The sequence below is a fragment of the Nannobrachium achirus genome (genome assembly GCF_963921795.1).
Source record: "Nannobrachium achirus genome assembly, chromosome: 9".
NCBI classification, from domain to species: Eukaryota; Metazoa; Chordata; class Actinopteri; order Myctophiformes; family Myctophidae; genus Nannobrachium; species Nannobrachium achirus.
In genome coordinates, this window is record NC_137818.1 from 67,037,559 (window position 1) to 67,056,340 (window position 18,782).

The window sequence follows — 18,782 nt, forward strand, 5'->3', positions numbered from 1 at the left end:
CAGGCAACGGTCCAAGCCACCTGCCATTCGTCATCTCTCTCTGGGCCCTCCACCAGAGCGCAGAAGTTAGACCTGGTTCTGGTCCCGTACAGATGTGTCCATAACACCATTTCGCTGTTGGGAGGGATGTAGACTGGATCTTGGCGGGTCAGCCGGGCCACTCCAATCTGTCCGTCTGATGGTTCAGCCTGCGACACCTTCTGACAGACAGCAAAAGCGCGTTCCCACTCTCCTTTGGCTTGTGACGACATAGTGGCACCAAACGCTGTCATCCCCGGGTGGACTCCCTGGAACAATTCTTTCCAGAAGTGTGAGATCACATTCATTCCTAGAATGCCCTTCTCTGCATTTAGGCACTCGTCTTTGACGATAATGACCCCTTTACCGGAAACAGTGACCCCTCCCACTGTGAAATCTAAAATGGCGTACCCGGTGTAGGGGATCTGTAGGCCATTGGCGGCTTTCAGAGTCAGCCAGTACAGATCTTGTGGATCTCGTGTCTGTTCCCCACTTAACCATTTCTGAAAGAAAGTCTCGCTGAACAATGTTACTTGTGAGCCTGTATCGAGCAAGCAGGGCAATTTAACCCCTGCAACAACAATTTCCACCCCTGGACATGTACCAATCATAGCGTTCTCATCTGCTCTGTTTCCCTGACTCCCCTCCCCAACCACTTGGCTCCCAGTGGCGGGGGCAATTAGTTTAAATACCTCCTCTCTTGTGGGCAGCGCCTCTGGATGTGGCCTGCCTGTCCACAGCCTTTACAGATGGGCTGGCCATGCTGGTCCCATTCAAATGGCTGGTGTCGCCTAGGGGAGGGTGTGTAACGGTCCTCCTGAACTCTCCCCCTTGTAGCTGGGCGCCTGTGCTCCTCTGGGGCGTTCTGTGGGGAAAGTTGACGTTTAATTTCCTCTTTCAGAGTTTCAGTAAGAACGGACATTTGATCTTTCATTTCTTTTCTAAGTTCAGCTCTTACAGTCTCTCTCCACTCGTCTAAGCTAGAAGTTGCTGGAGTCTGCTGTTGCGGAGGCACTGAGACACGTGCTGCGCATGCAGACTCCATCCTCTGTTCAGCTTCCAATGCTCTGGCTTCACTACACAGTTCACTGAAGGATAATGTAGGGATTCTACGCACCTGCCGTTGGAGCTCTTGCTGTACTGTGCTTGGCCTCAAACCTAGGACAAGTTGGTCTCGAATGGTCATTTCATCTTGAGCTGAGCCATTTGGTTCATGCTCTCGCCATATGGAGAATAGCTCCCTCAGCCGGAGAATGTAGGCAGCAGCAGTTTCTCCTTCCTGTTGATGGCATTTAAAGAACTGTGCCCGGAGCTGGGCTACTGGGGTTACTTGTCCATACAATTTCACAAGCTCCTGTAAGATGGCTGCACTAGTTGCACGTCTGGTTGGGGCTAGTAAGCGTATTTCTCGTTTTGCTTCACCTTCAAGTGCCCCAAAAATAAAATCTATTTTCTGTTCCTCATTTAAACCTTGTGCCCGCAGCATAGCCCGAACCTGCCCATTCCATTCTGAAAATCTCATTTTACTTGGGTCACCATTAAATTTGGGGATCCATGGGACTCCCATAAACCATGGCATCATCATTGCATTTATCAATGGCTGGCTTGCATTAATATTTTCCGACCTGGCCCCATTTTCTGGTGGTGCATTAAGTTCTGCACCTTCAAGGTGTAATGCATTTTCATCTTCCATTCTGCTCTGTATGGTGTGAAAGAGGTATCCTGCCGACAACGCCACTTATGTAACAGGTTTTTAGGGGAGAGTTGTTACGACTCTATGTTCGGACACCTCTTTGCACCAATACAGAGTGAATGACAGACAACGACTGTATAAAATATATTCCTTTTTATTACAATATCTAAATCATAAATACAAACAACTCATATGCAATAAAGGGTACCCTTTTCAAATCAATAAAATGTAAGCAACCTATTCAATTCATCAATGCAACAACAATAAAACAACAAGCAACATTTGGTATAAAATGGTGGGAGGAAAGGGGCAAGGCAAGGTCAAGAATACCGACAGTTCAGTCCGGTCCGGTGATTACTCCTGTCCGCGTTTTGAGTCTCGCCACGGCAGTGACGAGGCGCACAGTATAGTTCAGTCCGATCCGTAAAGTCCAGTGCTGGACCTCCGCGTCCCCCGGTCCTGCACGGCAGTGCACGCAGCCGCTCCGCTGTAGGAGGAGGAGGAGAACAGTACAATGAGTGACAGCCCTTTAAGCAACCGGGACTTTTAAGCTGTACAAACACATGCACGCTGGCATGATCACTTTCCTTTATGAGGAGTAATGCAGGCCCATCAATAAATCTCAGCCACTGCTGCTCTGCCCGTCTGCCGTCGTCACGTCACTCGTCTGGCCCAGCAACACCTCGGACACACAACAGGACTCGAATCACTCTCCACAATAGTGCTCATAAAGAGCCTTTTAAACACGCCAGAGATGGAAAATAGTTACTTTCCTTTATCTGGACAATAGAGAGCGTTGAACACTGCAGATATCATCGGCGATGGGAACTGGAGGAGACGGTCGGACCCACGGCTCGGTGAGGAGTGAAGTTTGGTCTGGTCCACTGGTACAGCGTGGAGAATAGAAGTTCTTGCCTACAACACGTAGGGAGAAGAGAGGCGGCCACAGCGTGTGACCGACGGCAGCGGCAGCAGGAGTCTGTCTGGGTGGTGAGAGAGAGCCAGAGGTAGGAACTGACGTTGCTTTTATTTGGGCGTGAGTTTTCACTGGCGAATGAATGCCTTGCTTTCTGTCCCGTGCCTGATTCTCTGCACACGGCTCTGTCGTCACACCTGACAGGTAAAGAATATACTGTGGCATAAAAGTTAATTGTCCATCGCTGTCATAGCACACAGTACACGTCAAAATATAACACACAGAAATCAATAAATGATAATCAAAATCACAGCAAACTATAATAACTCACAATATAAAATAACCAAGTCAGAATGCTTAACATTGGCCCGGTGCATTATCTGTGACACTTAAGGCATTATTCATCCTATGACATAACCATAGCAGACGGATTGAACCAAAGTTATCACATATTTAAGGGTTTGGTCACACCATCCTGTTAGGTGCTTTGCTTTCTCACTATGATAAACAAGCTACCAAAGTCAAAATGAAATAAAAATTAAGGTAGCCTATAAATCATGTCAATAAAATGATGGTCAAAATCATGTCATTTCAAAAGACAAGTAATAGTCAAGTGATTAATAATTTAATTCAAATATACGTTTCTGTTTGTATTTTTTTTTTTTTTTTAAGGAAAGTGTTCAGTTGGAGCTAAGGGTTGCTTCACTGCTTTTTTGCAGATGATGTGGTCCTGATGGCACCATCGGTCCAGGACCTTCAGCTCTCACTGGATCGGTTCGCAGCAGAGTGTAGAGCGGCTGGGATGAGGATTAGCATCTCCAAATCTGAAGCCATGGTTCCCAGCAGGAAAACGATGGATTGTGAAGTCCAGGTAAGTAATGAGACTATCCCAGGTGAAGGTGAAGGAGTTTAAGTATCTCGGGGTGTCTTGTTCACAAGTGAGGGGGGAGTGGAGCAGGAGATCAGCTGGAGAATCGGGGCAGGAGGAGCGGTATTGCAGTCATTGTACTGCACTGTTGTGGCAAAAAAGAGAGCTGAGCCAGAAGGCAAAACTCTCTGTCTACCATGCCATCTTTGTTCCTACTCTCACCTATAGTCATGAAGTGTGGGTCACGATGGAAATAATAAGATTGCGGATACAATCAGCTGAAATGAGTTTTCTCAGATGGGTGGCTGGCATCTCCCTTAGAGATAGGTGAGAAGTTCAGTCATCCGTGAGAGACTCGGGTAGTGTACTATACTGTGCTGTTGGACTTTGAGAACCCAGTGGTCACAAACGGTATGGTTTCTTGTGCTTTGAGAACCCAGTGGTCACCTAACCGCCCTTTTGGGGATCGCGACCCACATTTTGGGAACCCCTGCCTTAGGGTAGTGTACTATACTGTGCTGTGCTGTTGGACTTTGAGAACCCAGTGGTTTTCAAGACAGTAGTTTTAGCAGTACAATTGATATGCAACTAGCATCTCATTCCTATGTTAATGAATGCTGGTGGTGGTGTCTCTATGCAGCACTCGACATTATAAATGGCCCGCTGGCCCGTTTGTACTTTTTAGAGTGACAGGGCCACCAGAACTCATCAGGGACTTGCCCGTTGGGCCAGTGAATTTAATGCCTTGAAAAAAAGAAAAAAAAACGTTTATCTAATTTCACATCAGTATTCCTTGTGGTACTGTTTTGTAATAATTTCGGTGAAATCGTCTCATAATTACCGCTAAAATATAACATTGCGTGATCTCGATCAAAGTTGCCTTCTGCGTGCATCGTGCTTGTGTACATCAGCTGCAGTCACAGTTACACAAGGCGGTGCAGCAGCCAGTCTGCTACATAGAGATGGGACGTTCGTGAACGAATCGAGTCTTTTGAACGGCTCTTTGAAATGAACGTAGCTATAGTAACTAGAATGAGCCAGTCTTTTGAACGGCTCTTTGAAAGGAACGGATCCCAGAGATCCGGCTCACTTCAAAGAGACATACATCCCATCTCTACTGCTACTGTAGCTGATGCTGCTAAACTATGGAAGTTTTTATTGGACTTTATTTTTTCGTAAGATTTTTTTGTGTATTCGTAAGGTTTTTCAGTCTACTCGTGCATTTTGTGTGTTTCGTCTTTGAAAATGAAACACTTCGCAAGAAATCACTAAGGTACACGTGCATATTGTGCTTTTCGTCTTCATAAATGAAACACTTCGCAGAAAAAAAACAACCTCACAAAAAGAAAAATAGCAGTCGCAGAAAAAATTACAATCTTTGTACGTGTTTGCGTTCCCATTTTTCTACGAAGCATGCCATTTAACTACGACGAATAAAGTCCAATTTTTACCTCTCCTCTCGTCGTAATTACAACTTCGTACACAATCTCGTTGCCTTGTATAAAAAAGATACCTCGCAAGAAATCATGAGGCTACGCGTGCATATTGTGCGTTTCGTCTTCGTAAATGAAACACTCTCACAAAAGGAAAAAATAGCATTTGCAGAAAAAATTCAAATCTTTGTACGTATTTGTGGTTAATTTTTTACAACAGCATCCCCATTTTTTCTACGAAGCATGCAATTTATTTGCGACGAATAAAGTCCCTTTTTTACCTCTCCTCATTGTAATTACTACTTCGTACACAATCTCTATGCCTTGTATAAAAATAATACCTCGCAAGAAATCAGAAGGTCACGTGCATATTGTGGTTTTCGTATTTGTAAAAAAAAAAACACTTTGCAGAAAAAAACAACCTCGCAAAAGGAAAAATAGCATTTGCAGAAAAAATAATAACCTTTGTACGTATTTGTGATTCATTTCTTACAACAGTATCCCCATTTTTTCTATGAAGCATGCAATTTATTTGCACACGACCACGAAGACGAAGTATTCATTGTGCACACGACCACTGAAAAACACAGAGACGAAGTATTCATTGCACACACGACCACTGAAAAACACGGAGACGAAGTATTCATCGTGCACACGACCACTGAAAAACACGGAGACGAAGTATTCATTGTGCACACGACCACTGAAAAACACGGAGACGAAGTATTCATTGCACACACGACCACTGAAAAACACGAAGACGAAGTGTTATAATAATGTCCAATTGCAGTTATTTACACAATCCAGCAGGTGGCAACATTTCACCATTCCTTCATGACCATCCTATCCATATATTTAGCTAATTCCATCACCAGTCCCTCTCCCTATAGAAGAGATCTACATGCCCATCCACATGTTCTATAGATCTATGGAGTCTTCCTTATGTTTTGCAGATCTACCTGGCCCAACACCATGTTCTATAGATCTATGGAGTCATCCCTATGTTTTACCGATCTAGAAGCCCAACACATGTTCTATAGATCTATGGAGTCATCCCTATGTTTTACCGATCTAGAGGCCCAACACCATGTTCTATAGATCTATGGAGTCATCCCTATGTTTTACCGATCTAGAGGCCCAACACCATGTTCTATAGATCTATGGAGTCATCCCTATGTTTTACCGATCTAGAGGCCCAACACCATGTTCTATTAGATCTATGGAGTCATCATATGTTTTACAGATATACAGGCCCATCCTTATGTTCTATAGCTCTATTGGGTCATCCATATGTTTTCAGATCTACAGGGCCATCCCCATGTTCTATAGATCTATGGAGTCATCCATGTTTTCAGATCTACATGCCCATCCCCATGTTCTATAGATCTATGGAGTCATCCATGTGTTTTCAGATCTACATGCCCATCCCCATGTTCTATAGATTTATGGAGTCATCCATGTGTTTTCAGATCTACAGATCCATCCCCATGTTCTATAGAGCCAATCCATGTTTCTAAGGTCCCATCCATATATATTACAGATCTATGGGCTCATTCCTAGACCATCCTTATATCCTACAGATCTACAGATTTACCCATATATTCTTTAGATCTATGGAGTCTCCCTATGTTTTACAGATCTACATGCCCAACCCCGTGTTCTATAGATCTAGAGGCGTATCCATATGTTTTACAGATCTATGAGCTCATTCCTAGGAGTCATCCAGATTTAGAGGGCCACCCCATGTTCTAAAGATCTATGGAGCCATCCATATGTTTTCAGATCTACAGGCCCATCCCCATGTTCTATAGATCTATGGAATGTAATAAGTGTATTAGTGTAATAGCACAATAAGTGTAATAGTGTAATATGTGTAATAATGTTACAGCGCAATAGTGTAATAGCGCAATAGTGAAATGAGTGCAATAAAGCAATAAGTGTAATAGTGTAATAAGTTTAATAGTGTCATAATTGTAATAGTGTAACAAATGTAATAGTTTAATAAGTGTAATAGTGTAATAAGTGTAATAGTGTAATAGTTTCATAATTGTAATAGTATAATAGTGTAACAAATGTAATAGTGTAATATGTGTAATAGTGTAATAGGTGTAAATGTGTAATAGTGTAATAAGTGTAATACTGTAATAGGGCAATAAGTGTAATAGTGTAATATGTGTAATAGTGTAAAAGGTGTAAATGTGTAATAGTGTAATAACTGTAATACTGTAATAGGGCAATAAGTGTAATAGCGCAATAAGTGTAATAGTGTAATAGTGTAATAAGTGTAATAGTGTAATAAGTGTAATAGTCTAATAAGTGTAATAGTTTAAAGGGGAGTTTCGGTCAAAAACGACTTTCCTACCTTTAAAATGTTGATTCAGGAAGCTTCTGGGTTGATCCTGGTTAGTTTTGACCCATAGCAGCATTTTGTTCTATTTTGGATTTTCTCCCCTGCACCCCACGGCTCCAAACGGCACCTCTTGGGTCACTCCATAATCCGGTTATTATTCTCGCTCAAAACTCACTTTTCTCGCTCGGTCTCAGTCCCTGGTAACGTTGTTAGCATATACGAGCTACAACAGCTCCAGGTCGCCGCCATGTTTGTTTACAAGAAGCTCAACTCTGAACTCTCAGCCCTGCAAGAGAAACACTGGGAAATCCCATACCCGTTGGGAAACGCGCGTTCACGAGCTGCTGCTGCTGCTCACAGCTCTACCCCCCTCCCCCCACAGCCTGTTGTGCCTGTTGAGGTAGACAAGAGGCTACACCATACATCACTCTGCAGACTTTGTCGACATAGTTACATCTTTTTTCTTTGGCTAAGAGCATTTTTGTGTTTTATTGTTCGTCGCGCGTCGGGGAGTCACGCGATACAAAACGTGATTTCACAGTGTTCTCTCCTGGGCTGAGAGTTCAGAGTTGAGCTAAAAGTAAACAAACATGGCGGCGACCAGGAGCTGGTGTAGCTTGGATTTGCTAACAACGTTACCAGGGACTGAGACCGAGCGAGAAAAGTGAGTTTTGAGCGAGAATAATAACCGGATTATGGAGTGACCCAAGAGGTGCCGTTTGGAGCCGTGGGGTGCAGGGGAGAAAATCCAAAATGGAACAAAATGCTGCTATGGGTCAAAACTAACCAGGATCAACCCAGAAGCTTCCTGAATCAACATTTTAAAGGTAGGAAAGTCGTTTTTGACCGAAACTCCCCTTTAATAGGGCAATATGTTTAATAGTTTAATAAGTGAGATAGTGTAATAAGTATAATAGTGTAATAGCGCAAAAAGTGTAATATCATAATAAATGTAATAGTGTAATAGCACAATAAGTGTTATAGTAATAGCGCAATAATGTAATAAGTGTAATAGCGCAATAAATAATGCCGGTCTTATATAAGGGTCATTTGTGTACGGTGTGATGTCATACTGATGTCAGCAGTGTGATGTCATACTGATGTCAGCAGCTATGTCTCTATATATGGAGTTATATGTTGTTCGTGTCCAAATATGGGGCTTGTGAGGTCAGACTTAGTGAGATTCGTCGGTTATATTTGTGGAGATAAGCGACCAACGGTCGCTTATCTCCCGATTAGGGAGTCTTACTGGTAGGTGTAAAAGTGTAATAGTATAATAGCGCAATAAGTGTAATAGTGTAACAGGGTAGTAAGACCTGGTTCTCGCTCTGGCTGGAGACGAAAGTGATGGACTGGGAGGCACGCGCGCAACACACACACACACACACACACACACACACACACACACACACACACACACACACACACACACACACACACACACATACACACAGCTTTGCTGCGTGTCTCGCTAGTCGCCAACCGTTTTAAAGAGAAAAGAAGAGCTTAACACAACCTTGCTAGTGTTCCATGTTGATAGGTTTTCCACGACGAGTTGTGACTGTGTGCATGCAGCAAGAGAGGCGGCACGTCTATAATGTAAGCTTGTAGATTAAATGTTTTCGACAATGCTCGATCGTTTGTGAGAGTGAGAGAGAGAGAGAAAAGACCCCATCACTGGTGGTGCTGCCTGCTGGAGCTGCTACTCACAGGACCTCCAGTCATTCAGCGTGCAGCGTGAGGGCCAGTCAGATATGTATCCGCCCTGTAACGCTCATGTATCGGCCACAAACGTTGTCATGTCATAGCGACTTCGGCACTAGCCGACTCTTAGCCAGCCAAATCGCCTTCCATCGCCATTTTGAGGAAGCCCAGCGAGCCAGATCGCCAAACGTCGCCTTGGGGATCATTTTCTGATTTTTTTGGTATTTTTTTGACATTTTTTGAGCTATAAATGACCATTCTAGGTTCATATAAGCTTAAGCTATAAAAATGCGCTGGAAATGACATCATCGATGACGTAACCCGGAAGTCGTTCGGCCATAACAAAGCATGGGCCTTTCCATAGCATTGAAAGCTGACGTTTTTCTTATCAAACTTTACCATATGTAGACGGATTTTCATTCGGAAAAAAATGGCAGGCTGACAGAGTGGTCACTCAGGATCAAAAACGAGTGTATATGGAGTGTGCACGACGTGCACTCGCTCCAGGATGGCTCCCGTTCGGCGGACCGGGAGCCATAATGGCGGCTCCATAGGAAGCCATTATGGTCCACAATGCTGTCTAGGCTGAGTACAGACTGCAAGACCTTATCGTTGGGCACACTCTAGTGGATAGTACGTGTACTACATTCTGCAATTATATTATCCCTGCTGGGATCGGCTACTGATAACTTGGAAATTAATAATATTCCTGGCAGTATAGGCGCACAAGCATATTGTAAATGGCTGTGTATGTGTTAAGAAAGTATGAATGAACTCCCCCCGAACTTAAATAATTTCGGGTTGGGGAGCCCTCCCGAACCGAAATTAGTTAGGCTCACTATTAGAGTGTGAATCACCCTTACACTTATTACACTATTGCACTATTACACTTATTACACTATTACACTTATTGCGCTATTACACTTATTACATGATTGCGCTATTACACTTATTGTGCTATTACACTATTACATTTATTACGATATTACACTTTTGCGCTATTACACTATTACACTCATTGTGCTATTACACTATTACACTTATTACGATATTACACTTTTTGCGCTATTACACTATTACACTTGTTACACTATTACACTATCTCACTTATTACACTATTAAACGTATTGCCCTATTAAACTATTACACTTATTAGACTATTACACTTATTACACTATTACACTATTACACTTATTGCCCTATTAAAGTATCACACTTATTACACTATTACACATTTACACCTATTACACTATTACACATATTACACTACTAAACTGCGACCTGACGGTCGCAATTACATGTGTTACATTATTACACTATTACAATTATGACACTATTACACTATTACACTTATTACACTATTACACTTATTGTGCTATTACACTATTACACTTATTGCCCTATTAAAGTATCACACTTATTACACTATTACACATTTACACCTATTACACTATTACACTTATTACACTTTTACAATTATGACACTATTACACTATTACACTTATTACACTATTACACTTATTGCATTATTACACTCATTTCACTATTGCGCTATTACACTATTGCGCTTTAACATTATTACACTTATTACACTATTACACTTATTACACTATTACACTATTACACTAATACACTTATTACATTCCATAGATCTATAGAACATGGGGATGGGCCTGTAGATCTGAAAACATATGGATGGCTCCATAGATCTATAGAACATAGGGTGGCCCTCTAAATCTGAAAACATATGGATGACTCCTAGGAATGAGCTCATAGATCTGTAAAACATATGGATACGCCTCTAGATCTGCAAAACAGGGATGGGCTTTTTAATCTGTAAAACATATGATGACTCCATAGATCTATAGAACATGGGGTTGGGCATGTAGATCTGTAAAACATAGGGAGACTCCATAGATCTAAAGAATATATGGGTAAATCTGTAGATCTGTAGGATATAGGGATGGTCTAGGAATGAGCCCATAGATCTGTAAAATATATGGATGGGACCTTAGAAACATGGATTGGCTCTATAGAACATGGGGATGGATCTGTAGATCTGAAAACACATGGATGACTCCATAGATCTATAGAACATGGGGATGGCCCTGTAGATCTGAAAACATATGGATGACCCAATAGAGCTATAGAACATAAGGATGGGCCTGTATATCTGTAAAACATATGATGACTCCATAGATCTATAGAACATGGTGTTGGGCCAGGTAGATCTGCAAAACATAAAGAAGACTCCATAGATCTATAGAACATGGTGTTGGGCCTCTATATCCTTAAAACATGACTCCATAGATCTATAGAACATGTGTTGGGCCTCTAGATCGGTAAAACATAGGGATGACTCCATAGATCTATAGAACATGTGTTGGGCCTCTAGATCGGTAAAACATAGGGATGACTCCATAGATCTATAGAACATGGTGTTGGGCCTCTAGATCGGTAAAACATAGGGATGACTCCATAGATCCATAGAACATGGTGTTGGGCCTCTAGATCGGTAAAACATAGGGATGACTCCATAGATCTATAGAACATGTGTTGGGCCTCTAGATCGGTAAAACATAGGGATGACTCCATAGATCTATAGAACATGGTGTTGGGCCTCTAGATCGGTAAAACATAGGGATGACTCCATAGATCTATAGAACATGGTGTTGGGCCTCTAGATCGGTAAAACATAGGGATGACTCCATAGATCTATAGAACATGTGTTGGGCCTCTAGATCGGTAAAACATAGGGATGACTCCATAGATCTATTAGTAGAGGAGCCTATCAATTTTTGTCATTTTGGAATGATAATTATTGGAGACATGTATATCTTCATTCTTGGGGTTCTCACAATGCCAAAAAAACATGTCTTCAATTTTTCTTTTTGGGTTTAGCATGTGTAATTAGCATAATTAGCCAATTAATTGCCAAAAACAGTAAATGGCAATAACTTTGCTTCTGGGTAACTTATAAAGGTGATCTAAGAGTCTAAGTCCATGTTTGTGAGGTCCAGAAACTCATCTGTTACCATTGTGAAGTCATACAACCTTTCCTAATTAGCATAATTAGCATACATTACGCAAAAACGAGGTGAAAATAAGCAAATTGCTGCATTTCTTTGTTTTAGTCAACTTTGAAAGCTTCTCACAGACTCTAAGATGTATGTTTACAAGTCCAGGAATTATTATTATCCTATACATGAATCATGCAACCTTTTGTCTGTGTAATAATTATGTAATAATCACACCGAAACCAGAAATAGCTATATTTCTTTATATATCCCTCATATAAAATAAAGCACAATATGAGAAATGGTCACAGAATTATCAGATTGTTTATACTAATATGTACAGAAAGTTCTGTAAACACATTTAAATAGAAGGGTCTCCATCTTCGTCGTCGTCATCGTCAATCCCCAACAGTTGTGCCTTGCTTACATTACAACACACCTCTTCATCTTCCCCACACATGCACATCTCGGAGCAGTTCAAATTTTGAGATCGACAAGAACAATGTGACATGCACTGGGATTTCTTGCAGCCACATTTGATCAGTTGAGTAATGGTGGCTGGAGAGCTGGGGGATCCCGTGTTGTGACTGGCACCAGATGATCTCCCTCAGCCTCCCATCCATATTCAGTTGCTGGTGGCATCTGTGGGTTAGGTACGTGGTCCTGATACCATACCATTGCCTGGTAATGGCACGGGCAATGGCTTGATGTAATGCTCTTTGTGTAGGTGGCAGCTTCTCTGCTTATAATTGTTTCTTTGTGAATAACCTCCACCTGAGTTCACCAACATCCACAAGATTTGTACCGGACTCGTAGAGCTGGCAAACACATGCTTCAATCTTTTTTTCTGTGTCAGAACTGAGCTTTTTTGAAGTACCTAGAGTAGCAAATGCAGATACCACCTCCACAGGACATCGGTTTAGGGCTTGCCAACAGGTTAACTTTCCCTTTCCAGCAAAATGGCCTGTCTGGTCAGCTCCAGTGAAGGCATGGAACCCTGGTAAGACCGAAGTCCTCGTTTCACCCAATGCCTGCACTACTGGCTCCAGTGAGATGATATGTTTTTTGTTTCCCACACCGGTGATGAAATAGGTGTCCTTGCCCAGCTGATTGTACCGTCGGATTGCAAGAACAAAGACATCAGTGTCCGGGGACTCAATGTAGAGCTGTGTTGCCTCTCTTCGGACAGCATCCAGGCTGTGCAGGATTATCCTTGTGTCAGCCTCTTCCTGTGAGCTGTGGAGATGTTTTACATCGATATAGTTTGAGTGGACATCTTGCCTTGACGTGATTATGAAAACGTTGGGTTTCCCCTGGAAGTGTGGGCTTTCTTAGCAAGATAGACAGTCAGCTCATCTTTGGTGTGGATACCTGACAAGAACTGTTTTTCAGACACCTTCCCTATCGGTGTGTTGTCTTCCACATGATAAGTGGTAGGGGGCTTGCCACCCTGGCGTCGCATACGCGTGGCCTCCTTCAGTGAAGATGCAATATCATAGCGGTCAAATACTACATGGGTCTCACTATGTTCTTTGGTCTTCCTGTCCAGTATGGCTATGAAGTGGTCAGCCCACTGGGAACATATCTTGATCCATGATGGCTTTCCCATTGCCTCTACCAATGCCATTCCATCTATGACAGTTACACTCTTAGATGGCAGGGGACAACTGTCAGTGGCAGCACTCTGTGGTTGCTGATCAACACCAAGTTAACGTCACCAGTCCTCTTCTCATTCTGCAGCTCCTCGAGAATGGTCATGAGCTTGCTCTTGTCTGTGCAGGGCCGAAGCTCACCAGTCACTGTGAAGAGAGCATGTGGTTTGGCAGTGAACTCATGCTGGACAATGGCTTCTTTGAGGTTGATCTCTGACCGTGATCGAGCAACAATCAGCATTCGAGAAAACAATGACCTGTCATCCTTCAATTCCACCACCTGGTCAGCGAGCTTATGTGTTTCACAACTTTTCCTGCACTCTTCCACATCTTCAGTTGAACCTTTTTCATTCTGGCCCAGACACTGACTTCATTTTTGTTAATGCGCGCTTTCACAAAAGCAACATAGTTCTGCTGGCCAATTTCGTCTTGGCTGCATACATCTTTCTCCACGTGGGGTGGCATCACAACTTTTGTGATGATATTGGGTAGGTCTTTGCCATCATATGTTAGAGGATTCAAAGACGACTTGATCACATGCTTCAATCGAAGTACATTCTTTTCCTGCCTTGTCCAGACAGCAATGGACAAGTCATGGTGCTCCTTTTGTGTAGCTGTTTGTGTGCCAGCCATCTGGCATGCTTCTTCAGCAAGTCTACTCAGCTCTGGTGCGACCAGAGAAGAACCTTTCCCTAGCACTAGCATTCTGAGTAATGCCCACAAAGCCTCCAGTGACCTTCATGATGCGATTGTGATGTGTCCAAGCAGCATCATTCAGGTGTTTTCAATAACTATGATTAGCTTTATCAGCTGTGATCCCTCACAGCTGAAGCTTGACTAATTATGACAAGAATTAATCTATGGATATCCTAACAGAAAAAGAAACAGGTAATTTCCTACTTTCAGACTAATTAATAAATCATGTATGCAGATTATACTAATGACAAAAGGTTGCATTTACTTACATCAGGATAGGAATTTCTGGACTTGTAAACATACTCAATTAGTCAATAAGAGTCTCAGATTATCTCTCAAAAGTCAGCTAAATGTGAAAAATGAAACGATTTCCTGATTTTCAACTCGTTTTTGCATAATTTAAGCTGATTATGCTAATTATGAAAGGTTGTATGACTTCACAATGGTAACATATGAATTTCTGGACCTCACAAACATGGACTTAGACTCTTAGATCACCTTTATAAGTTACCTAGAAGCAAAGTTATTGCCATTTCCCGTTTTTGGCAATTAATTGGCTAATTATGCTAATTACACATGCTAAACCCAAAAAGAAAAATTGAAGACATGTTTTTTTGGCATTGTGAGAACCCCAAGAATGAAGATATACATGTCTCCAACAATTATCATTCCAAAATTACAACCAGCAGAATCACTTGATTGGCTCCCCCACTATATAGAACATGTGTTGGGCCTCTAGATCGGTAAAACATAGGGATGACTCCATAGATCTATAGAACATGTGGATGTAGCCGGGGAGCCACAGGCCCAAAAGCTCAAAGAATAGGATGTTACCTGTGATGTCATGACATACTTTTAATTTTTGTTTTTTCTATTAATTTGGTCATCAAGGTCCACAGAATGAGAGGCCTGCTCTGCCGGAAATCCTGCGAAAAAAAGTTATGGCCATTTGTATATTCACTCCATCGACTTCAATATAAAGGAAAGAAACACACCAAAAAAATATGCTTTAAGTAGCATGTGAGGGGTCAAACTAGGGATTCTTGATGATTCTGAATCCATTGCAAGCATTTGTTTTGCATGAAAAACATTCCTTGGGCTAGAAAACGGACCAAAATAACGGTGAAAAGTGATGACTCATCACTTTTCACAGGTTTGAGAGGCTGAAATCTAGCCCAAGGAATGTTTTTCATGCAAAACAAATGCTTGCAATGGATTCAGAATCATGAAGAACCCTTAGTTTGACCCCTCACATGCTACTTTTTTTGGTGTGTTTTTTTCCAGTATAGTGAAGTCAATGGGAAACTTTTTTTCGCAGGATTTCCTGCAGAGCAGGCCTCTCATTATGTGTACCTTATTGATCAAATTAATTGGACAAACAAAAATTTGGAGTATGTCATGACATCACAGGTCCTCTCTCATTTTGGCCCAGTGGCTCCCCGGCTAATGGGCATGTAGATCTCTTCTATAGGGAGAGGGACTGGTGATGGAATTAGCTAAATATATGGATAGGATGGTCATGAAGGAATGGTGAAATGTTGCCACCTGCTGGATTGTGTAAATAACTGCAATTGGCATTATTGCGACTGTCAGGGAGCAGTTTACTATGAAAACCTCCACCGGCCGTCCGTCCGTCGGTCGGTCACACGTCACACGTCACACCTTTGCCCTGCTCATATCTCCGCATCAGTATATAGGGCTTGTTTGTTTATTGTATGACATCACGCCACATCATCAGCTGTGGACTCTGTGATGTCATCGTATCGCATCAGTATATAGGGCTTGTTTGTTTATTGTATGACATCACGCCACATCATCAGCTGTGGACTCTGTGATGTCATCGTATCTCCATATATGGCCATCTCCGTATATGGAGATATAAGTCGTCCATGCCCAAGTATGGGCTGGTGAGGTCAGACTTTGTGTGATGCGTAGGTTATCTCCATATATGGAGATTCAACATTCCAGGCAATGCTCTCTTCCCTGGTGAGAATTGCCCCTTTATATAGGGCTTGTTTGTGTATTGTATGACATCACGCCACATCATCAGCTGTGGACTCTGTGATGTCATCGTATCTCCATATATGGCCATCTCCGTATATGGAGATATAAGTCGTCCATGCCCAAGTATGGGCTGGTGAGGTCAGACTTTGTGTGATGCGTAGGTTATCTCCATATATGGAGATTCAACATTCCAGGTGTAACTATGGCTACCCGTATGACGTGAGAGGTGGAGGTTGTGATATTTGTGGAGATAAGCGACCAACGGTCGCTTATCTCCCGATTAGGGAGTCTTACTGGTTATAACACTTCGTCTCCGTGTTTTTCAGTGGTCGTGTGTGCAATGAATACTTCGTCTCCGTGTTTTTCAGTGGTCGTGTGTGCAATGAATACTTCGTCTCTGTGTTTTTCAGTGGTCGTGTGTGCAATGAATACTTCGTCTCCGTGTTTTTCAGTGGTCGTGTGCACAATGAATACTTCGTCTCCGTGTTTTTCAGTGGTCGTGTGCACAATGAATACTTCGTCTTCGTGTTTTTCAGTGGTCGTGTGCACAATGAATACTTCGTCTTCGTGTTTTTCAGTGGTCGTGTGCGCAATGAATACTTCGTCTTCGTGTTTTTCAGTGGTCGTGTGCAAATAAATTGCATGCTTCATAGAAAAAATGGGGATACTGTTAAGAAATGAATCACAAATACGTACAAAGGTTATAATTTTTTCTGCAAATGCTATTTTTCCTTTTGCGAGGTTGTTTTTTTCTGCAAAGTGTTTTTTTTTTTAATACGAAAACCACAATATTCACGTGACCTTCTGATTTCTTGCGAGGTATTATTTTTATACAAGGCATAGAGATTGTGTACGAAGTAGTAATTACAATTAGGAGAGGTAAAAAAGGGACTTCATTCGTTGCAAATAAATTGCATGCTTCGTAGAAAAAATGGGGATGCTGTTGTAAAAAATTAACCACAAATACGTACAAAGATTTGAATTTTTTCTGCAAATGCTATTTTTCCTTTTGTGAGATTGTTTTTTTTCTGCGAAGTGTTTCATTTACGAAGACGAAACGCACAATATGCACGCGTAGCCTCGTGATTTCTTGCGAGGTATCTTTTTTATACAAGGCAACGAGATTGTGTACGAAGTTGTAATTACGACGACAGGAGAGGTAAAAATTGGACTTTATTCGTCGTAGTTAAATGGCATGCTTCGTAGAAAAATGGGAACGCAAACGCGTACAAAGATTGTAATTTTTTCTGCGAATGCTATTTTTCTTTTTGTGAGGTTGTTTTTTTTCTGCGAAGTGTTTCATTTATGAAGACGAAAAGCACAATATGCACATGTACCTTAGTGATTTCTTGCGAAGTGTTTCATTTTCAAAGACGAAACACACAAAATGCACGAGTAGACTGAAAAACCTTACGAATACACTGAAAAATCTTACGAAAAAATAAAGTCCAATAAAAACTTCCATACTAAACAGCGTTAGCTTCTAGAGATTGTTGACAGCGGAGCGGAGCGCTGTTGCCCTGCTGTTCAGTATATCCAATGTCACCGCGTGTCAGAATCAGAAAGTACAATAGACAAGTTATGTTCTTGAAGTTGGGGAAAGGTCCATTACTATACTGAGAGAAAGGAGAGATTGACGCTGTCGCTGTGTGTCTAGTGAACCAGAGAGGGGGGGCGGTCCTGTGTGTGTGTGTGTGTGTGTGTGTGTGTGTGTGTGTGCGCGCGCGCACGCACGTGGTGCGTGTGGAACACATTCGGCAAATTTGTTTCTTTTAACTGTTGTAGATATTTAGAATCAACGTGTACTGTAGCCTATTGAGAATATGTATATCAAATGAGAAGATCATCTTGTCATTTGATGAGAATGGACTGAGTGTCTCAGTGTCAGAGATGGATGGATGAGGGACAGACAGCTTAGCATGTAACAGAATAGTGGGAACTTTGATGTCAAATTTGGCAATTATTTTCCTAAATGTTGCATACATGATTAGAACATGATTGAACATTCTATAATTGCTGTCCTATGCTTCTATCTTCTGTATAACCGACTAGCTGGAGCAGGAATGTATGCACAGTTTGTAAATATGATGCAATTATGCCAGAATAAACCATTAGCCTTGGATCAAGAATATCATAGATGTATTTTATTTACATTTTTATATCATCTATAAAATACAGCTTTGATAGCCTTGATCCTATGCTAATTAACCCCACATTAGGAGATCCTGGGAAGGCAGGCTGTCAATCTGGGCTGGGGCCCTCACCAGTTAAACAGGCTACAGCTGGTGTTAAGAGTAGGCCTACATGTTATTGAATCAAATGAGTTGTTTTTATGGGAATGATATTTTGAATAGTGAAAGGGACAGGACAGTACAGTTCACTCCTATGTCCTATGTACTCCATTCATTAAAAAAAGACGCTAGTATCGAGG